The sequence below is a fragment of the Ambystoma mexicanum genome, chromosome 11 (genome assembly GCF_040938575.1).
Source record: "Ambystoma mexicanum isolate Mex_15411 chromosome 11, UKY_AmexF1_1, whole genome shotgun sequence".
Lineage (NCBI taxonomy): Eukaryota > Metazoa > Chordata > Amphibia > Caudata > Ambystomatidae > Ambystoma > Ambystoma mexicanum.
Genome location: NC_090934.1, coordinates 175,864,691 through 175,888,296, shown reverse-complemented (window position 1 = coordinate 175,888,296; position 23,606 = coordinate 175,864,691). Strand labels below are relative to the sequence as shown.

At 46.6% G+C, this 23,606-nt stretch overlaps 1 protein-coding gene across 3 annotated transcripts in view; it reads right to left on the bottom strand.

Moving 5' to 3' along the window:
- RLF (RLF zinc finger) overlaps window positions 1-23,606 on the bottom strand; it is a 916,587-nt gene that overhangs the window by 6,126 nt on the left and 886,855 nt on the right. The gene's annotated exons all lie outside the window — the stretch shown is intronic.

The following is a 23,606-nucleotide window of genomic DNA, read 5'->3' as shown; positions in this document are numbered from 1 at the left end:
AGTTAGAAAAAGAATAAACAACCAAACGTTCCAGGGTTACCTTCCCATAAATGTCAGTTCTTTCACAGTTCAGTCTCATAGCATCAAGAGGGTGTTCGCCTCCTCCCAGCCTTGCATCCACCTTCAAATATATGGTAAGGATTTTGTATCAAGAGATTGTCCTTTCTTCTCCTTAAAATGTCTTCCTTCCAAGGGACTCGTTTTCCTTCCCCCTAGGATTCACAAGGTGTTTTATTACTTTCTCCTCTGGCTTGCTTTCCGCACAGTTCAGGTGCGAGTCTCCTGACTCATGAGCAAAAAAAAGCCTGTGTACTCTCTGTCCAGGACTTGGTTAAAACTGGACTATTTGTATTTTGGGTGCTAGTCCCAGACTTGCATTTGAACTGCCCGTTATATTCTCCTGCCAGGACTTTGCCAATGTTATAACACTATCATAAGCTAATTTTCCTTTTTCATTAGAGTACTGGTTCTTTGCCCGCATTTCATTCACAACTTCACTTCATATTCTCCCAACTCCCCTGCTCTGGGTCTCCCAGGCTTTCCAATTCCTTTCAATTGGTGTGCCGTGTACGCCTTGAAACGTCCAATCTCCCTGTGTGGGCTCACCGGTCTCTCTTGGCTGCTTCAACGCTCTGCGCGATAACCATCTCCTGCCCAGCATCATGCAGGCTACCCAGTTCTCACACTGCAGCAGCTCTCCCAGTAGAAACGGCTCTGGCTCCTTCTGCGCAGCAGACCTCCAGTCTCGGTGACACTACTCTTCCGACACTGCCACAATCGCTTTATTATACTAGCGAATTGTGCTTTGCTATAAAGTTAACATTCAAATATATTCAACATTTTATCAGTACACATACCCATTCAAAAATTGATTTATTGTTATTTGTTTTCTTCCGATGACAGCCAACATGTGTTTCGACATAAAAGTATTTCTCAAGGCATGTCAAAAAATATAGATTCCTATTGAACATTAATACATGGCTGAGGCTGGATATTTCTTTGGACTGGTGTCCTAACATCTTTAAAAGCTCCAAATGCTTAAATGTTCATTAATGCTCTAAAACATTCATCTGTGGTGTCCTTCCTTCTTTCCGAATATATCATACTTTATTGGATTTGAGGTCCTGTCAGGAATCTACCCCACACGCGCCACATTAGATATTTAGTGGCCCAGAGCACTATTAAGCAGTCAGTCAACCTATTTTGCGTTACTGACACGATCTTGCCTACTCTCCGTTATGCTCGGTGTTCCTTCGGTTTACCAACTGGCCTTGGATATGGTGCTTCTCCATCTTCCTGACTTGTCAGGTGTTTTACATTTTCCAGCATTGGTCAGCTGTTCGGAACAACTACCCTGCACTGTGTGGTTCTCGGTGGACGTGATCTTCCTTTGTTGGGCCCTCTTCCTCATCCTAGTACACCCTTAGGCACAGTATGCGTTTGTCGATGGTTTTTGCAATGAGGGGTTCCAGATTACAACATGCCATACAAAGCTGAGAAGGCAGTAACTGGTGACCATTATCCATCACAAGGGAGGGTGGGGGATTGACAGGTCTTCTAGTGTGCCATCTTCACCCCACCAAGGAGTCAGGTAGTTTCTAGTTTCTGCCCTTCCCTGGCCACATTGGGGGTGGGGGGACAGGGGGGGTGAACTTTCCCCAGGAAGTTAGTGACTTCACTAGATTCGTCATACCCTTCCTCTAATTTCCCTGGTTTCTTCTGTACCAAAAAGTAACTGGAAAGGTAGTCTACATTCCCTTGTTCTTTTCGTGTGCTTTATACTGAAACAATAGGGTTGTAAATGCAGAAACCAGCGCATCACACTGGCATTCGTGTCCTTACAATTGCCTAGCATTTCGGTGCTGGACTGCCCCTGGCCAGGACAAAGACTGATATGCGGGGACATTTCTTCTCTGTGAAAGGGACAGTGAGCTAAAGACTTGGTAGAGTCTCTCCCAGGGGTTATTCACCCAAGAACAGGTCATTGGGCTGTGTTCGTGCTGGTAGAGAGATTCCCAGACCCCCCCTTTGTTTTGCATAAATTAACTTTGGGTCTCACCCTAAGTTACCAGGGTGATCCAGACGTGGACCCCCTTGCTCACTGTTCTTAGAGAGGCACAGCTTCACCTCACTGATGATGCCCAACAAGGCTGAAACACGTGTATGGGGTTGCTGTTGGTACTCTTGTTCAGAGGAGAATTGACCAGCATTTTGGTGCTGGACTGCCCCAGGGTAGGACAAAGACTGATATGCAGGGACATTTCTTCTCTGTGAAAGGGACAGTGAACTAAAGACTTGGTAGTCTCTCTCCCAGGGGTTATTCACCCAAGAACAGGTCATTGGGCTGTGTTCGTGCTGGTAGAGAGAGTCCCAGACCCACCTTTGTTTTGTATATACCTTCTATAGTATGCAACCAACCCTAGGGATGCCCTTCGAACTCTTTGTTTTTGGTATTGAAGTGTCTTGAAAGGCTTTTACCTTTTCTTCTTAGGGCTGAACCAGCCCATTCCCAATAAAACCCCCTAGGTACTTTACTGCTGATTGTGCTAGGTAACATTTCTTTGGATTCGCAGAGAGACTTGCTTCCCTTAGGGCGCTTGTTATTTGGTAAAGGTGGTACATGTTACTCCCATGTCTTACTGTGAATGACTATTATCCAAATAGACTCCACAGAATGCGCAGTATGGATGAAGTATTCGGTCTACGAGTCCCTGAAAAGTAGCGGGGTGCCGTGAAGCCCAAATGGGAGAAACATTGAGCTGCTATAGTCCCACCTTAGTGGAAAAGGCTGCCTTTTCATTGTCGCTGGATTTACAGGGATTGCCAATAAACTTTGGTGAGGCATATTGTAGATAGTTAAGTGGAGGAGCCCAGCTGATCAATCAGATCGCCAATTCCCAGCATGGGGTAGTTGGGCTAGTTGCCAAATTGTAAGTGTGTCTACCTTTCTAAAATACACAAAATCGCTGTCAGTGGTCATGTTTGGTGACAAACTATTGGTTGAAGACCATGGGGCTTTGAGACTGTTCGGTAAGAATTGGTGCAGTCCAACTGGTGTGGGACTACACAAGACTTACATCTTGGTATTCGGTAACCCACATTTTAATATAGGCCTGTACTACACAAGATAGTAGTGGGATTGAGCATCCAGGCCCATTTTAAGATGGGTAATGTGAACTATAGAGCTGTACAATGAAATCAGTAAATACAGGTACCCAAGTAAACACACACTTAAATTTATATTACATACACACATATACACACACAAGATTTTTTATGCATTCTTTAAAAAGCAGCAACTAATAGTAAAAATAATCCCAAAAGTTAGTATATAATTTGTAACATAACCAATATGGCTGGTGAGTAACTTTTCATATGTTATACATTCTCTAGGGGCGCCATTTGAGGTCAGTATTGATATTGTATTTGCATTGTGTTCCTACAGGTGTTTCAGAGCGCAACGAGAAAAGGAAGGCGAGCACGGGAGTACAAAAACAAACATCTTACTAGGCCCTGTGACATTGTGAATGCTCAAGTGCAGGGGAGAGGGAAGGAGGAAGTGCAGGTGGAAAGTGCTGAGCATATGAAAGAAAAACAACAAATGGCAGTGTAGCCAAAGTGGCAAGTGCTAGGTAAAAAGATACAGACCTGGGGTGTCTGATAAGTGCAGGGAAAGGGGGGGCAGGGAGGGCTGTATGGTTATATTGTTAGGGAGAATTCTCAGAAAAGTTCTACTTCCCTCCACCTTAGAGACCCCCAGCAACTTTGCTGGATTTTGAGGACTTGATTTTTTTTTAACCTGGAGAGAGTGAGACCCCTCTTCCCCACTCTATCATGTATTTTCATGTGATTTTGAACTCTGTTTCTTTTGGTTGTGGAGTCTGAAACTTCATAGGCATTCTCTTTTACATTGTGTCACACAGCACCTTCAGTGCAGTGGCACAGGGAAGTCTTTCCGATTTCCCAAAGGTTTAAATACATTCTCTTGGATAAACTACTTTTTCCAAGAGCAGTAAAGTCAAATTGACTTTACTTACCATTGTAACTTTCTAGACCCAGCACATACTATCTTACAATAGTGTGCTGGAGGGGTTACCTAGTACCCCCTTTGTCTAGCTTATCATGTAACATTTGTATGTTACCCGTTCCTCACTGAATGGCTGGTGGAAGTGGTTTCGTTTTAACTACTGTGGTGTGAATTTACTGCGGGCTGCGTTTGTCAAAATGGCTCCGTCTTCTTTTTTCGCCATTTCTTTGTGGAAAAATTCTTCTTGAGATTTACTGTGCGCCAAACCAGGTTTGGCCCATTGTTCGCTTTGCCTTTGGAAGGATTCACGAGTGAAGCCCGCCTCTGGCTCCAGGGTGTCTGCGGTAAGCAGGAAGTGATGGAGGTTTCCAAAACTCTGCTTAGTCTCCTAGAAGACCCAAATGCACTATGTGGTGATTGGCCGGCAGACTGTCCAGCAAGGACAGCCACCCTGCTGGGTGACTGACAGCTGGGCTGGAATGAATGGAAGCGAACTGAATAAAAAGGCAAGGCTTTTGGCTTGGAAGGCAGAGTCGACCACTAGACGAAGGAAACGAAGAAGAACTTGGAGAGGGCGCCTGATGCAACTCCTGGACCGTTGGTTTGCCTGGTGAAGCCCTGCTGCTGTGCTGAAACTCCAAATTCGTATCGACAGAGACGCCCCTACAAGGAAGACTTCTCCCTTTGTGTTGGTGGGACCAATCAACTCCAAAGTTAGCCACCTGGACATCCATCTCGTAGATGGTTGAATTTCCACAGAGTTGCTGCTGGGAACCGTATAGCCAGGGAGAGGAACACCAGATTGTGTGCGTTGCTTTTAAGCTGGCTTAGAGGTCCAGGAAGATCCTCCGAACTCCCAGGAAGCAGGACTGACCGAGCCTGAGCCCCCTCAACAGAGTGCAGGACCCCAGAATCAAGGAAAGTCCATCTCGACAGCCAGGAACCGCAGTGTTGCTATTTGTGGTAGACGGGAGGAGCTGAAACAATAAACATCCACTGATTTGAAGATTGCCGGTTGCGAGCAGTGACCGACCCATTGCAGTGCAGGAGTCCCAAGACTGAGGCCCTGGAACAGAGAGATCTGCACAGGAACCAAAGTCATCTGCTGCACTTTATCTTCAATATAAAGGTACTGTTAAACGTCTGAGAGAACTTACCTCTCACTGTAGAGTTGCTTGCATCTTCTACTACTCACAAGTCTAATCACCTTGTGGCCCTACATTTGATTATTCCTTTCTTCAAAGACTTCTGAAACATTGTGCAAAGACTTTTTTACTTACCTACCAGAAATGCTCCATCCTATATAATACGTTTGGCCACTGACTTTGGCTTAGCCTATTGTACTGAATGACTCTTCTTGGGGGATCCAAAAGTTGCCTGCTTAACAATATTTGTGGTCTCTTGTCGCTCTAATAATCTTTTCCTTTTACCAACTTCTAACAGTATTCAAATGCAAACAGTAAGATATTACTGTCCCCAGCACCCTAGCTATTGAAGTCACCTGAGGGTGTAGGTTGTCTCTGTGGGCAATCCCAAAAGGGTATTTTTGATTTAGAAACTAAGAGTGTACAGTATTGAAGTGTATTTGTGTGTTACTTTTGTATTGCTCCCTTCTGAAAAAGGCTTATTCTAACCGACTGATACACCCAAGATTCCTTGAATAAACAATGTAAGATTTTATTTTGAATACTTGTAACTGTAAATCTGTAACTCCACTATAGCTCACATTGACCCCTCTTGAGATAAAAGAGAAATGGTCCCAAGTAATACAACAGGGGACAAACAGGGGCACTCTTTTATGCAAAATAATTGCAAGCATTCATTGTTAGAAAATTCAATAAATCAAAACATTCACATAATGTGTTTATAAATCGTGAATTTATTTTTCACAAAGTGTTTGCAGATTGTTTCAATATAATATGAGTTATAGTAGCAGGTCCGTAAATTCAATTCATATTTTTTTATTTTTTATTAAAAGATGTGCATTTTAGTTTAAAAAAATAAAGTTTTTACACATTCCATACAAATGGATTTTTTCTGTTCAATTTAAAAAACAAGTTTCAATCAAATTTACAAAGCAGACAATACACAATTTACAACAAATTATATAGTATAGAATCATTACCTAAAATAGACAGACAAAACTTTAAGTCCACATAATAATATTACTAAACACAAGAGCCAACATCACTAGAATCTGAAACCATCAAACGCTGTAGTTTGTTTTGAATTAGTGAAATAAATCCATAAAGTTTGATCATGAAAGAGTTATTAGGATTGATCATACACTTTTTCCATAGAGATTCCCTTGCCAGACAAGTAAGGCCAACATTATTTGCACGCAGATGGACAATCCTCAAATTTTCTAAAAACAGTAACAGTATATTACAAGGTGTTTTAAAGTTTCAGGCTGTTACCCATTTAAACAGAATCTACACGAGGCAGAACGAGTAATAGCCCAACATTGAATACATTCTGAGGTATGAAACTGGTTCAGTCTAAACCTCATATACATGTCTCGGATCTTGTCACATGGAAAACAGACCATCTTAATCTCGGCATACGTTTATGGGCATGTCTCGCATATTCTGTATAAAGTCGAGGAGTGCCAATATCGTCCAATGTTAAACACCAATCGTAATCATACAGTTTCCTTTTAGAGTAAGCTGGACGTTGCCAGAGATCATCCCTGGTCATACCAATTTTTAGCAGAATCTCTTCCATCCTTTCTTTAAACTTAATCAACGAACTAGGGTTGCCATTGTTAATCATTTGGGCCAATTCCAAACAAAGAATTCAAGGGAGGATTTAGCATTTTAGAATAGGAATTAAGCTGTCTCCATTGAAAACGGGCCGCCAAACTAGATATACCCAGTTCAGACTGGATACAAGAGTTAGGAATGGAGTTGGCTAATCCCACTACCTGTTTCCACATCATACCTTGTAGACAATTCAGATGGTATGCAATATCACAAAGACATAAGTCCAGACAATACTGTAGCATTGCTTCCACCTTATACAAATAAAACGGCAATAATGGAGCAAAGGAGAACTTACAAAGTTAACTGTGAATGATCTTCAATTGAGAAGTTAATGGGCATGCCTTTGCTCGGATCAAAGTTTGCCAGTTGACAATTGACAGACAGTCAGAAACGTAACCCAGATATTTCAAAGCAGATACACGTTCAATTATATCTCCATTTAGATTCCATGTATAATAAACAGGCTTCCCTTTCCCAGTAAAAACCAGGATCTTAGACTTAGTAGCATTTGCACTAAGATTGTTAACAGTGGCAGAAGAGGCAAATGCTTGAAGCTTGTTTTGGAGGCCAAATGGAGTTTTGTCAAAAAGCAAAATATTGTCTGTGTAAGTAAGCCAATCTACTTTCAAGTGACACATTTTTATGGGGAAACTAACAATATGCGGCCAGTTGTTTTGTAGATCAGCTAAATACAAATTAAAAAGGGTAGCCGCACGGTTGCAGCCTTGTTTAACTCCTGTATAGGTGAACATTTCAGGAGTAAATAAACCCTGCTGGTTTATTCTCACACGATAATAGGTGTTGGAATGTAAAAGAGCGATAGTTTGAACAATAAATTTGGGAAACCCTTAAACTGCCATTTTAGGCCAAACATTGTTCCAGATAATACTGTCAAACGCAGAGCTAAGATCTAAGAAAGCCATATAGACTGGGCCATTGGCAGTTTTCTTCACATTAGCTAATACATGAGCCAAGACAGTGGCGTTAAGGGCAGTGCCCATTTGTTTTCTAAAGCCAGTTTGGTAAATGGATAGGAGATGCTTTTCCCGAATAAATTGCTCCACCATGTTAAGTATGAGAATAGTAAATACTTAATAAGCAGAGTCCATAAGTGCAATTGGGCGATAATTGCACGGCTCTATGGGATTACCCTTTTTAAAAATAGGGATAATCAGGGAGGTTAGCCACGAGCTCAGGATACAACCTGAAAGAAGAATATTTTCAAATTTAAGTTGAAGTATTCCAGCACAGAATAATGGATCAGACTTAAGAACACAGGCAGGAATCCCATCTGGACCAGGTGCCCTAGTATATTTCAAGTGGTTAATTGCGGAAACTATCTTGTCAATTGGCCAATAGTGAAGGAAAAAGATTGCAGTACTTTTAGATCCATATGACTGAAATTTTAATGGCAGCGCGTAGGCGGATGAAATAAATATGACACCACTTCTCGGAGGAAATATAGGAACTCATACAGTGAGACGCAGAAGCGAATGTCTCAATTAACATATGTCACACGTTTCTAGTGTCATGCTTGCTTTAACGCATGATTACTACTTGGTTCAAGGCTAAGTGAGTCTGATGGCGAACAATCTTGATGGCATTCCTATAACGCATCAAGAGTTTTTTTTTTTTTAGGAGAATAAATGCCTGAACTGGAAGAACGCACCCTTTTAGGAGTCTTAAGTCCCGATTCTTTGCTCTCTTAAGTGTGGAAATTCGTTCAGAATAAGTGTGTGGGTGTTCTGTGTGAATGATAGCTTTAAGGGAGGTAAGATTATCCAATTCCTCTCGGATAATAAAAAAGTATTGTATGCATCTAACCAAGTGATGTTTGTTGAGGAGCATTTTTGGTTGGGTGTATAGCGTGCATATGACCGTAAAGCATTATTCAAACGGACACGCAAACTTCTATTCCAACTAATGGAGTGTGCCGGGCGACGTATTTCCAACAGGGCAAGTTCAGACAGTGCCTCACAATAGCTTGTGCGAGATAGACAGCAAGGGGCAATAGAAATAACACAATGATCACTAATCCCTATGTCAGTTATTTCACAGCTTAAACTAGAATTCAGAATATTAAAGGTGACAAAAAAAAAATGAATAGTAGAAAAATTGTTCATCCTGTGCCAAGTGTACCCAATGGCATCCGTTTTAAAGTGCACCAAGCCCAGACCGCAAAAGGCAAAGTATTTAAGCCATCTCTGGTCTCTAGGATTATGGTATTGAGACTTACAAAGATGGTTGTTAGTAAGACAATTTACATTAAAATCACCTCCTATTATCAAAGTGCGATTAGAGTTGGAAATACAAATAGTTTTAAAAAAGTCAGAGAATATTCATAATAGCATCCTGATTATTGGAATGGTAAATTGCATAAATACAGACCACCAACAAAGTCTCAGTTAGGGAGTCGGGAAAGACAACTTCCAATGCTAGGACAGCAGAGGAACAATGTATTAGAGTGGAAGAGAAGTTCAAGTTGTTATTTACCATAATAGCCAACCCCACCACTCGGCCGGCCTGCGCCTAAAGTCGCAGCGGCACAGTACACCGTATAACCATCAACAAATAATGCCCTAGTGAGCATAATTTCCTGAAGTAGGATAATTGATGGCGCATCGAAGATGTTAATAGTAATGCTGCATTCAAATTCTTATAAACCACACACATTCCAACTGTGAATATTTAGATCATTTAAGCTAGGATTCTGGTTTTGGAGGCTGTCCTTCCAGTATGGATTTCACTAGAGTGCCAATCCAGGACCAATCTTTAATGTTCGCTGCTATGGAAGACAACTGCAATCATCTCAGGTGGACTGGCTACCCCCAATGTATTATCAGAAGCCTCCAATGGGATGGACGATGGTAAAGGAACCCGATACTCCAAAAATACATAAGCTTGATCTATGTTTTCAAATAGGATCATCTGAATACCCAGGATCTCAAGTTCATCTTTATAGTCACAGATTTGTCTCAGAACAATTAAAGAGTTAGATTGGGCAATCATCCTTAAATTATTTTCAGTGAAGAGCTTGACCCACTCAATGTCATCAGAGTGCAAACTTCGCAACATTGGAATCTTATTGAACGTTTTGAATAGAAAGGAGCGATGAAGAGGTCCCTTTCCATTTAAATCAGGATTACTAATCCAACCGAAAATAGGTGAGGTGTGTTCTCCCAGCATCATCTTTCAGGAGACTGACCTGTTTGCGTGTCGAATACCGCCTTACAGGAATCCCCTGAACATGACTCGGGCCATACAGGCCCAGACTGATCCTGATCGTCTTCCAGTACAACTCCTTCATTAGACAGGATAGGTTGTGGTAGTTTGGGATCATTCACTTTCAAATGGGAGAGATTGATTCACCGGCACCTCGGGTTTGACGGCAGTCTTAGTAGAACCAGTCTTATCAAGAGTTAATGGATAAGATGAAAGCTGTGACTGCTTACAAAGCCTGGCTTCATCAACCACCAGTTTATTTGAACCCATACAGGGATCCAGAGTAAATTGAAAATTAACGGGTGGAGGGACAGTCTTTTTTGCCATTACTACAGCTTTTTTGGGTGCAGGTTTTATAAATGGTTTGTGGTCAAAGACCCCTTAGACAAATGCACCGATAATTCATCAGAGTAAGTGTCTAATACTTGAAGTGCAGATTTACTTTCAGCGTTTAATTCAGCTAAATCAAGGCTAGGATCATCTACCAGTGTATTACTTGAATGTTCAATGGTATCCACCAAGGGTGATAATTCAGTGACAGGATCCAGTAACTTTTTGGATTTTTGTAAAGTTTGTTTAACAATAGCTTTCTTTTTAGCAAATGTATTCAATGCTCTAGTGTGCAGGCGCCGTTGCTTACATGAAAGAAACACCCCAGCTGAATGCTCTTCAGGAGATCCCTGTCTTCTGACTAGAAGTTTGACAGGAAGACCCTAGAACAGGATCAACTACCATTGCAGCCTGTTCGTCTATAATATTGGTAAGGACAGTTGGGGTATGTGGCATCTGAAAAAGGGAGACATACTCATCTCCAGATTTTAAGCCTATATGGGAGGCCTATCGGCCAACTACAGAGGAGAGATGCATCAACGTAGCCTCCAATTTCCCCAAACCAGTACCTTTCTCACATCACATGAGACTTCATTGAAGGCCAATGAGGCCTCCTCGTTATTCACTAACGAGGATGAAGCAGGTGGCAAAAGTGAATGAGCATAAGAACGCTGTCCTATTACTGCTATATTGCCTGACAAATGTGTTTGAGCAGTTTTAGTTACACAAATTGGATCAACAGTTTGAACATACACATTTGTGTTAGTAGTTGCCGTTTTAACCTCCCCAACGCCTTTATCAGCAACATTCTTATTCATTAGAGAACCTAAAAGTAGGCCCTCTATTTTATTAAGCTTCGAAAGTATTTCGTTATTTACATTTTGCTGAGCTCTTAGTTCAGCATGTGTCAAGTCGTGGCCCTTGTCTAGAAGATTCAATATTATAGACATTACCGGAAATTGCTGGTCATAGTCTAGCTCTTGGGCGACAGAGGCGGCAGCCATAGAAGAACAAGTTACTTTCTTACCTGGTAACGTTCTTTCGATGGGATGGTCCGACGACGTATTCCATATCTATGACATGTAATCACCACAGCTGTGCTGCTTCGGAAACTTTTTTCGGCGTCTGCGTCGATGACGTCGATGCGCCGTCGTCGAGGGCCTCCTCCGACGTCATCCGATGTGATAAGTAGGACGCACGACGCCCGTAGCCTCAGTTGTAGTTTTTTCCCCCCAGAACGTGTGACACTAGTCAACTGCCAGTCAGACACAAAGCCTTGCGGAACGTAAGCTGCAATCGCAAAAGAAATTCTGCAGCGGGGAAGGCAGGGTGGGAGCGATATGGAATACGTCGTCGGACCATCCCATCGAAAGAACGTTACCAGGTAAGAAAGTAACTTGTTCTTCGAGGGGATTGGGTCCTCCAACGTATTCCATATCTATGACAGACTCCCAAAGCAGTACCAGAGCAAGGAGGAGGGAAAGAATTCAGAATCAAAATTTAGAATAGCCAATCAAATAGCAGAGCAAAGGACCGCCTTGCCAAAGGCCAGATCCTGTGCTCGGATGGAATCGAGGGAATAGTGACGTACAAATGTATGTACTGAAGCCCAGGTGGCTGCATCACAGATGTTGCGAATAGGAACACCCCTCTGCAGGGCAGTAGACGCAGCCATACCCCTGGTAGAATGGGCCCGCAAGCCAGCCGGTGGGTCCTTACCCGCCAAGCGGTAGCACTCCGAGATGGCCAAAATAATCCAGCGAGACAAAGTCTGTTTCGTCACAGCTTGCCCCAAACGCTTTCCAGCGTAACCAATAAAGAGTTGATCGTCCACTCTGGCCCGGGACATGCGTGAAACATAAAAGCTTAAAGCTCTCCTAGGATCAAGCCTATGGAGCTACTCCTCTTCCTTACCAGGATGCGGAGGAGGATAGAATGCCGGAAGAACAACCTTCTGGGCCAAATGGAATTCCGTCACTACCTTCGGAAGAAAAGAAGGACGAACTCTAAGGACAACCCTGTCCTTGTGAAATACAGTGAAGGGTGGCTTAACTGAAAGTGCCTGTAACTCACTCACTCTGCGAGCGGAAGTAACCGCAACTAAAAACACAGTTTTCAGAGTTAACAGCCTCAAAGGGCAAGAATGTAAAGGCTCAAACGGAGCACCCATAAGAAACTTAAGAACAAGGTTTAAATCCCAACCGGGCACCAGGAAAGGTGACGGAGGGAACACATTAGTGAGCCCTTTCAGAAACTGTGAAATTAAAGGGATTTTAAAGTAAGAACACTCTTCAGACGAGCGCTTAAAGATGGACAGCGCCGCCAGGTAACCTTTAACGGTACCCACTTGCAAGCCCCTGTGGGCCAAAGAAAGTAAAAAGGACAGAACCATGGGGATGTCACATGCAAAAGGATCCACATTCTGAACTCTGCACCAGTCGCAGAACTTACGCCAACGGCAACGGTACAGAGACTTTGTTGCTGGCCTTCGGGGCGAAAGCAACACCTCCATCACGTCCTCAGGGAGGTCCCAATCCTTATACCTCAACCTTTCAGAAGCCAAGCGTGAAGGTTGAGGGATCTGACCTCTGGATGGAGAACCTGACCCCCCTCCCGTGAGAGCAGATCGTCTCGGTAGGGAAGACGACGTGGAGGGCAGATGGACAAGTCGAGAAGGTCCGGGTACCACGTCCTCCGAGCCCACGCCGGGGCAATGAGGATCATCCGGGAACCGAACTTCCGTAACCTCGGCAGCACTTGCGGGATGACGGGGACTGGAGGAAACGCGTACAGCAGCGGGAATGACCACTCCACCACGAACGCGTCTCCTAAGGCTCCTTTTGGAGGAAATTCCCGCGAGCAAAACCTTTCGCACTTCCGGTTGACACTGGAGGCAAAGAGATCCACTTGAGGGGTCCCCCAAAGGGCGAAGATCTCCAGGAGAATCTCCTGAGCCAACTCCCACTCGTGAGAGATTGCGCTCTGCCTGCTCAGAGCGTCCGCCGTCACGTTTTCGTCTCCGGCCAGATGAACTGCCGAGATCGAAACTTCCTGCTGGATGGCCCAGAACTCGAGCTGCATCGCCTCCCTGCACAGAGGAAGTGACCCTGCCCCCCCCCCTTTTTGTTGAGGTAGTGCATGGCCACTGTATTGTCCGTCAGGATCAGGACACTCTTTCCTCGCACAGTCGGCAGAAAAGCCTTCAGGGCTAGCCTGATGGCCCTCAGCTCCAAAAGATTGATATGGAGTCTGGACTCCGACAGAGACCAACGACCGCTGTCAGCCCGTTGGCATGAGCTCCCCATCCCGTGAGAGATGCATCCGTCACGATCGTCACCTCCGGCCAGGGAAGCCAAAACGGAGCCCCCTTCATCAAGTTGCCTTCGACGGCCCACCACAGAAGATCCCGGGCGACCGAGGGCGGCACCTGAACCGGGTCCGACATCCTGCCGGAGGACTGCGACCATTGCGTCTTGAGTGCCCACTGCAAAGATCTCATCCGCAGGCGAGCCTCTGGCACCAGAAGAATGCAGGATGCCATGAGGCCGAGCAACTTCAAGAACTCGAACGCTGGGAGCGTCTGGCCATGCTGAAACTTGTGCACCATCTGCTGAATGTGAAGAGCCCTCACCTGGGGAGGAAAACACTGCCCCAGGGCAGTGTCGAGCACTGCTCCGATGTACTGGAGCCGCTGTGTTGGCGTCAAATGGGACTTCTTTAAATTGAGGGAGAAGCCCAGCCTGTGAAGGGAGCGGCAGGTGACGGACAGATGATCCAGGACTTGCTCGGGAGAGCTCCCCCTGATCAACCAATCGTCCAGGTAGGGGTAGACGTGAATCCCCCCTTGCCTGAGATGCGCTGCCACCACCACCATGAGCTTGGTGAAAACCCTCGGGGCAGAGGTCAATCCGAACGGCAGGACCCGAAACTGAAAGTGCGAGTCACCAACCGCGAACCTCAGGTACTTCTTGTGCTTGGGATGGATCGGCACATGGAAGTAAGCATCCTTGAGGTCGAGTGACACCAACCAGTCCTGAAGCTGAAGGGCCTGGAGGACTTCAGAGAGAGTAACCATCTTGAACTTGTCCTTCCTGAGGAGTTTGTTCAAACCGCGCAAGTCCATGATGGGTCTCAATCCCCCGTCTTTCTTCGAAATCAAAAAATAAGGGGAATACCATCCCTTGTTCCTCTCCGCTACAGGCACCAGTTCTATGGCGCCTTTCTCCAGCAGGGCTTGAATTTCCTGCGCAAGGAGCGGATCCGGACTCTGCAAAGAGAGGTTCCCCGGTGGATTGTCGCGAGGCTTGTGCCGAAAGGGAAGACAGTAGCCGTGGGATAGGATCTCCAGAACCCACACATCTGAAGGAATGGCTTGCCACTCTACAAGATGCTGCGCCAGCCTTCCCCCAACCGGCGAACCATGGGACATGGCCTCACGACTGAGTGGGAGCGGCTGCGGCGTTACCTGAGGGCAAAGAGGCAACTGCCCGAGCGGCCTTGGCACCACGGGTACCCTGTCGTCCACCTCTGGTACCCCTGCGTTGGCCTCTTAGACTGCCAGCTCCTCTCGCTTTACTGAAGGAAGAGCGATAGCGAAAGGAACCACCCCTCCACTGCTGTCCCCTAGGACGAAAAGGCGGAGGTTGGCGAACTGCAGCGCCCAACGACTTCGCTGCAGCTTTTGAGGTCTGCAACCTCTCAAGGCTCTCGGCAGCCTTGCTGCCAAAAAGGTGTTCACCGTCAAAGGGCATGTTGAGGAGCCGGGACTGCACATCAGGAGCAAACCCCGACTTCCGCAACCACGCAAACCTGCGTATCACGGTGCTCGCCGCCATGGACCTACTGACGCATTCAGCTAAGTCCAAACCCGACTGAACGGACTCACACATGGCATCCTTACCATCCTGGACCATAGCAAGGAAACCATCCCGTTCGTCCCCTTCGGGAATATGTTCAGCCGCTAACGCAACACAGTTCCACAGAGTGTGTGTGAAACGAGACAAGGCACAAATGGAGTTGGCCGCCTGAAGGGCCATACCACCAGAAGAAAACACTTTCTTCGCCCAGCCATCAAAACGTTTGTCGTCCCTATCAGGAGGGATGGTAGGGTACGACGCCTGCTTTGCCGGGGCCGTGGCCGCCTGCACCACCAAACTCTCCGGAGTGGGGTGCCTGGTCAAGTAGCAGGGGTCGCTACTGGCTGGACGGTATTTTCGCGACAAGGATCTGCCCACCGCCGGGAGACTCTCCGGAGCAGTCCAAGCCGCCGCCACCCTTGTCTGTAAAGCCATATGGAACGGCAGTACCGGGTCAGTTGGGAGACCAACATCAAGGATGTCCGTCAGATCATCCTGCACAAACTCCCCTGGGGGAGCAGACCATCCCAAGTACTCAGAAACCCTAGCCATAAGGCGCCGGTACGACGAATCGGCATGAGAACCAGGCTCAGGCCTACAAAACTCCACCTCCGGAGAGGTGTCCAGTCCACTGGCATCATGCAGTGACTGTCTCAAATCGTCAAACCGACTATGGCCCGAGACAATTTCATCTGGAACCTGACTAGGAACCAGGCCATCAGAATCCTCATCCGCCTCTGAAATATAGTCCAGGTGGCGAAAAGAAGGCACCCGAGAGTGCTTGCTCTTAACCAGAGCCTTCCTAGGGGGTTCCCCCGTGCCACGGGGTACCTCCGACACGAAAGGCGTCGACGTCGAGAGAACCGGCATCGGCACCGAGAGGATCGGCGCCGAGGAAATCGGTGTCGACGTCAGACGCAGCGCCTCCAGCATCGGCGGCGTCGACACAGCCCTCGAGGCCGGAGCCCCGAGCGTGTCCCTCGACGACGCCTCAGAAGTCAATGTCTTCCTCGAAGACCTCACAGGTGCACACGGTCTCGAACGCGTCGAGGACCGGGACCTGGAACGGGTACGGCGAGAACGAGTCTCCTTGTCCGAACGGGACCTCTCCCGTGACTCGTGCCGACCACTCTTGCGAGCGGTGTCTCTCGACCTCTCACGACCGACCCCACTCGGGGGCGCGGACGGCTTAGTACCCTGCGACTCAAGAATCGCCAGCATTTTCTTCCCGAAGGAAGCCCATTCCTCCGGCGTCGCACGGTTGGTGGGGTAAGCGACGTGCCGGGCAGAGTCCTCCGAAGAGGACCTGGAAGACGACCGGTGTCGGCGCTTCCGAGAACGCCTCGAAGAGGCTGAGGAGTGGCGAGACCGACTCCTAGAAGGAGACCCACGAGACTTCCGACGATAACGCGGAGAGTCACCCCTCGAATCATCCGTCGAAAGCCCCGCAGACTTCGACTTCCTGGGCTTGGACATCCGACCTACCGACAACAACTTCTTACGTTCGCGTAAGGCTTTGGATGTGAGCGACTGGCAGTCGATAGTCATCCGTGTCGTGGGCCTCCCCGAGGCACCAGAGGCAGGCGTCGTGCGAGTCCGTCACCGACATCTTGGACCCACACTCCCCGCACTTCTTGAAACCCGGACGCGGGGTCGAAGACGAAGTAGAAGACATCTTCACACGAAGGATTTTCACAAAACGAACAGGTTCGAAGAACCGAGAAGAACAGAACTCCAAAGAGTCGAGGCGTTAACCGAGAATCACGAAGCAACACGTTCGCGGAAAAAACGGAACTGAGGCTACGGGCGTCGTGCGTCCTACTTATCACATCAGATGACGTCGGAGGAGGCCCTCGACGACGGCGCATCGACATCATCAACGCAGGACGCAGAAAAAAGTTTTCGAAGCAGCACAGCTGTGGTGATTACATGTCATAAATATGGAATACGTCGGAGGACCCAATCCCCTCAAATTGTTGTTGACAGCCTCTTGAGAGCCAGGCAAAAGGTCACCTGGGTCTTTAGGGCTGGAACAGATATTAGGCATATGAACTGGTTCATCATTCTAGGTGACAGACAATATTTCAGCTGTTTGGGGAAGGGCAATATCGCTGGAAAGCGGGACAGAAACCGAGACATCTGTGAGGGGTCTTTGCTTAAAGTTACTCTTGCTATGGTGTAAATGAACCTTGTCAATAACACCAGCTCTTACAGAGGCCGGAGTAGAAGGACCAAGCTCACCCAAAACAACTGGTGCCATCATAGTGAAGCCTAGAGCATCTGCGCCAGCAAAAGGTATATTGCCAGAGCATATCTTAGCATCAATGTCAGGTTCATGCATAATCAGAAAACTATGCTGCACAGAATAATTACCATCCTGCACATCCCTTAAAGGAATAGGCTCAGAGGCAATTGGTGCCAACGTATATGGAGAGACAGACAAATTCATCCCCGAGGCAGGCAAACTCATAACACACCGATTCATAGAACCTGTATCAGTAATACTAGGCAATAGAGGCATCTGCGGAAAACCATCACATTTGGTGGAAATAGCAAGCCCAGGTTTTCCAGGGATCACAGTGCCAGATGAAGAAACAGAATCGGGCTTGGCACCTACTAACATGTTCTGTGATAGTTTACCACCTCGTAGGCCTGCAGACATCCTGTAAAGCCTATCGACTATCACACTAAGCAAAGTGTATCTTATCCAAAATGCTTGTGTTCAGCAAATAGGAGCGCGACTGAAGCAGTCACGATTTACAATAATCAGAGATCGCCAAAATAAGTAGATGATATATACTAGAACTTAATAAAACGCCACACTCCTCACCCAAACAGCACTTGCAGGCACTTCCGGGGTGCGCGTGCCCATGCCCTTATGTGCTGTGCAGTCTGGGATGAAGGGGGCGGGGGAAGGCAGCGTTAGGCGAATGACTGTCCCTGCAAAGAAAAAAGTCAATTAGGCACAGGAAAAAGCAGCGCCGCAGCGCAGGAGCCTCCACAAATCCAGCCAGCCATACACAAGTCCAAAACACAAGTCCAGTACCAGGGGTAGAAACCCTGTGACATGTAGATAGAAAGAATCTCCAACCTACACTGCAGCTGCAAGTCCAGGAAAGAGAACAAACGCGTTTCAATTCATCAGGGGCATGGAACTTCTTCTAGCCGACTCGCGTTGTATAAACGTCCTCGCAGGTCCACACAAGTGCAGCTGGATTAGACAGCAAACAGCACTTGCAGGCAATTCAATGCATATACAATTCTCAATTGTTCACAACCACAATATTACATTATTTATGTTTGATGATCACAGTCCATTTTACACAGATTTTCTGAAATAAGTCCATCCATATATCTTGATAGGGGTCTTGATTAAATGATACCCAGCAATATCTCCTGAGCTGAATCCTATCATTGCACTACACGCTTCAGGCTTTTGCCGCCCTTCTTCAGGTTTAGCTATTTGGACCTTAAATGTTTTTTCTAGAAAAAATAAAATAAAAAAAGGGGAATTTCATTTAGTATTGAATTGACCTTCATTTAAATTAGTTGAACAAGTTACTTTCTTATCTAGCAACATTCTTTTGATGGGATGTTCCTCCAACGTATTCCTTATCTTTGATGTTACCCATTCTAGCTTGTTGGCCTTGGAAATTTTTTCAGTAGAGGGTGCTGCGTGTCGATGTCCCTCGACAGCCTCCGTATCGGCGCCGACGTCATCATGCGTATGGGATACATTACTCACTGTAATCGTATTTCTGATGCTTGTGTCTGCTTAGATTCACATGCTGTGCATAGGCCGACATCTAGTGGAAGCTGCGGAGTATTACAGTTTGTTTTTCGAAACTCGAAAATGGGCGTCAACACAGGGCGTGCCAGTAATACTATATCCCTAGTGTGACGTCCACTGTACCCATGATCCCTCACGCATGTAGGACCCTCAGATTGTTTTTTTTTTACATGAGGTAGCATGAGGAGTAGCGCGAGTACAGATGATCCAAGAATATAGAAGACAGATAAGAAACGACTACAAACATCCATGCGCCTTCTCTCAGAGGGGAGGAAGGGTGGGTCGCATGTGAATCTAAGCAGATACAAGCATCAGAAATATGATTACAGTGAGTAATGTATCCCTTCTGAGGCTTGTGGAATCTGCATAGATCACATGCTGTGCATAGATTAGCGAGCGGTGTTAGAAGGTGGGATTTGAGAAGGGTCATGAGCAAATACATGTCTTAGAACCGCTTGTCCCACTTGAGTATCTGTCTTGGAATGGGTGTCAATGCAGTAGTGCTGAGTAAAAGTGTGAATAGAGCTCCAAGTAGCCGCTTTGCAAATGGTGTCAAGGGAAACATTTGCAATGAAAGCCAGAGTGGCCCCAATGCCTCTTGTCGAGTGGGCTCTGGGCGTAAAAGTGTTAGGGAGAATTCTCTTTGGGCTGAATTTCCTAACCTAGTGAGTCCCCCAGCAGCTTTGCTGGATTTCTGGAGTTTGTTTTTTCCTCCTGCCAAGAGTGAGACTCTTTTTCTCCCACTCTTGGACATGATTTATGGTGTTCCTTTGACTGCTTATGTGTAGGATGGGCTATGGGGTCTTTTACTCTATAGGGTCTCATGTGTTTTTACTATGTGTGTTACACAGCACCCTCCATGCAGTAACATAGGGGTGTCATAGTGACACCCCACCATAGACTCCATACCCTGGGACTGACTACTGTCTCCCAGGGCATGTAAAGTCACCATTGGCTTTACTAGTCCCAAATTATCAACAGAAACCAGTACAAACCATCATATTGTGGACATACTGGTCGTGGCAATTCGATTCCCCCGGGGTGTTAGTCGAGGAGGCACGTCTCCGTCCCCCCTGATCGAGTTTTGGCTGGTGGCAGTGGAAACTACTTTTTATATTCGACCGCGAATATTTTCCTATGGGATTTTCCCACTGTTCCAGGCTACCAACTTTATTTAATTCTCATAGCCTCGAACATACCGCCGGTTTATTTAATTAATATTAATTCTCCGGTTGGTATTTTTTGCCAAGACTCGATTCTAAAATGGCGTTTGTGTTCTCTTCTATGACTCTAAACCAAGTTGAGCCCTTTGTTCCACTTTTTGGCGGGCTTCTCCACAGAAGCCTCCAAAAGTGGTGCCACTCTGTCTGGGTACCACAGGGGGTGTGGGAGGGGGTTTAGGCACCCTGGACTGAGTTACCTTGGTAACTCAAGTCGCACTCTTGTGTGATTGGCCCAAGTGGTGAGCCGGCCGGCTCACCACTTAGCATGTTCGATTGACAGCTAGGCTGAGTGAATGGGGGTATGCTGCATAAAAGCAGGGCTTTGGGGACTGGAACTTCAGAAGTCGCCACAGGACCAGAGAATCCGACGAGGGAGAAGCTGAGCCGACCTACCACGACGACACCACCGGTGGAGCCCTGCAGAACCGACTCACCACTTCCCGACGACAGAGAAGATCTCCCGCACCCCAGACCGGTTTGTGGTCGAACTGCCCGTGCCAAGCACCCCGGCGGCCGGATAGCCACTCACCACTGAACTGCAAATCAACGGACCGCTCCTTGTACCTGAGAAACTCCGCGGCTGGTTTCTTCCCTGGCAGTGCAACGGACTCCTGTCTTCCTTCACGAGATCCTCTCTTCCCCCGGACGAAGCACCGACTTGCATCCACTGCCAGGAACAACTGCCCCCGCTGGAGCCTTCTCACCACTTTAAGGTACCGTGTCCGCCAGGCCTCCCTGTCTAAAGATTGCTACAAGGTAATAATAACTCCTTAACCTTCTGGACTGTGCTAGGCTGGGCTGGCCGCCTTGACCCTCTAACTGGTCCCTTTCCTTGGTCCAACTCCTTTTTGAACCATTACAAGACTTTGTGCACTGCAACCGTGTGACCTTGGACACATTTAGTTTCGATCCTCTTAACGCAGATCCAGCCTAATGACTCTGAATTCACGGTTCTAATTTGCCTTCCTCTCTTGTTATGTTCTTGTAAAAGTGTTGGGATCTGTTTCAACTTGTTCTCTGCTTTTCTCTCCCTTGTAAAAAACAAACTATTAGAGTACCATCTACGTTAAGCGCTCACTGCTGTCTGAAAATAAGTGGGGCTTTACTTAAGACTTGTCTAATATTCTTTTAAGGGAGTGTATATCTTTTAGTGACCGTGTTTTTGAATTGCTTACTATTAGTGCCTGTGTGTTTTTCTAGATGTGGTTTTAAATAAATTATTATCGTTTACACCAAGCCCTGGTCAGTGTTTACTTGTTCTATTGTGTTCTCTTGACCTATTGTGAATACTCTGTATACTGCCTAACTCTTCTTCAGGGAAGTCTGACTGCTCAGCCACAGCTACCAAGTGAATCTGTGTGGTACAGACTGCTACCAAGTGGGTTTACTGCCAAACACCTGTAGTCCTAAATCTTTTGCAGTGGTCCCAGAGGGAACTGCACAGGTTTCTGCCTAACAAAAAGGCAGAGTTTTGTCAGAAAGAGTAACACAACTGGATAGAGTTGACAATCCACTTGGAGATGGCACCCTTAGAGACGCGATCTCCCTCTTTGCCTGTGGCTACGGAGACAAACAGTTGATCTGTTTTTCTAAGCAGTCTGGTCTTGTTTACGTAGTAAAGGACCGTCCTACGCACATCTAGGGTGTGTAGTTTAACTTCAGCCAAGCTTTGTGGGTTTTGGAAGAAAGCCAGAAGCTCGATGGACTGGTTTACATGGAATTTAGAAATAAACTTAGGTGAGAACCTAGGGTGTGTCCGTAAAACCAGCTTATCCTTATGATTAGTAAAGAAAGGATCCTGCACTGACAGAGCCTGAATTTCACGGATCCTTCTTATGGATGTAATGGCTACTAAGAAGGCAGTCTATAGCTCAGGTGTTTGAGACTTGTCTTATGAATGGGCTCGAATGGGGGGCCCATGAGTTTAGATAGAACCACGTTCAGGTCCCATCCTGGTGGTGGGTTAGATATAGGAGGATGAAGTCTCTTTACTCCCTCCATGAAGGCTTTAACCACAGGTACCTTCCATCACAACACCTTGCTATGTGAGGTGGTGTACGCTGACAGTGCTGCCAGGTGTACCTTTAGTGAGTTGAAAACCAACCCTGCGTCCAGAAGGTAGAGCATGTATGCTACGATTGTGGAAGGAGTGCAATCAACTGGGTTGATTTGTTTATTCTGGCACCAGATAACAAATCTCTTCTATTTGTCGAAGTAGCAATGCCTCGTGTTCGGTTTCCTAGACTCTTTTAGGGTGTCCATACACCTCTGTGGTAAATTGAGATGTCCAAACTATGACCTCAGGAGCCATGCTGCTAGGTTCATGGAGTTGGGTAGAGGATGCACCTTCTGACCTTGGTGCTGGGACAAAAGATTGTACCAGCCCGGGAGTTTGATGAGATCGCACACCGAGAGTCTGCGTAGGTGTGGAAACCACGGTTGTCTCGCCCACATGGGAGCAACTAGGACGAGCGTCATCGACTCTCTGTTCATCTTGTTCACCACCTTCCTGATGAGGAGTTGGTGGAAAAGCGTACGCAAACATCCCCGAGTCTGGTTGGGGAAAGCTGGATGCGAATCCTGGGCACTGTCTGTTTTCGCTTGTGGCAAATAGGTCTATAGTGGGGACACCCCACTGAGAGAAGAGATCTTCTACGATTTCTCTGTGTAGACACCATTCGTGTTCCTCCGGAAGGGGATCTCTGCTCAAAGTGTCCGCTAGAGAATTGAGATCCCCTGGAACATGTTGAGATGACAGAAAGATGTTCCGTCCGAGTGCCCATATCCAAATTTTCTGGGCAAGTCTGGACAGATTTGGCGAACGAGTCCCTCCTTGCTTGTTCAGGTAGAAGATGGCTGTCGTGCTGTCCGTCCGGATCTGCACCGACAGGTTCAGTAGATGGGGCTTGAACGCTTGAAGTGCTCTGAAAACTGCCAGAAGCTCTAGCAGGTTGATGTGATTCTTGGCCACTGTGTGTGACCAGAGACCCTGAGCTGTGTGGTGGAGATGGTGAGCTCGCCATCCTGTCAGGCATGCGTCCGTCGTGACTACCGCCTGTAACTCGGGATCGTAAAAGGGTTTCCCCTTGGACAGATTGTCTCTTATCCACCAGTGAAGGCTTTGTACAAGTGTTGGCGAAACGACCACTAGATCGTCCCAATGACCACTTGCCTGAGACCACAGTTTCACCAACCATTCTTGCATGGGATGCATGCGCAGGCGCGCGTGGGGGACCAGGTAAATACATGACGCCACCATGCCCAGCAAACGCATTGCTTTGCGTACTGTTATCTGGCGACCGGTTTGATATTGTGGAATTTGCAGTAGTATATTCCGAATTATTTCCTCTGAATGAAAAGCCAACCCCTCTCGAGTATTTAGAACAGCTCCTAGGA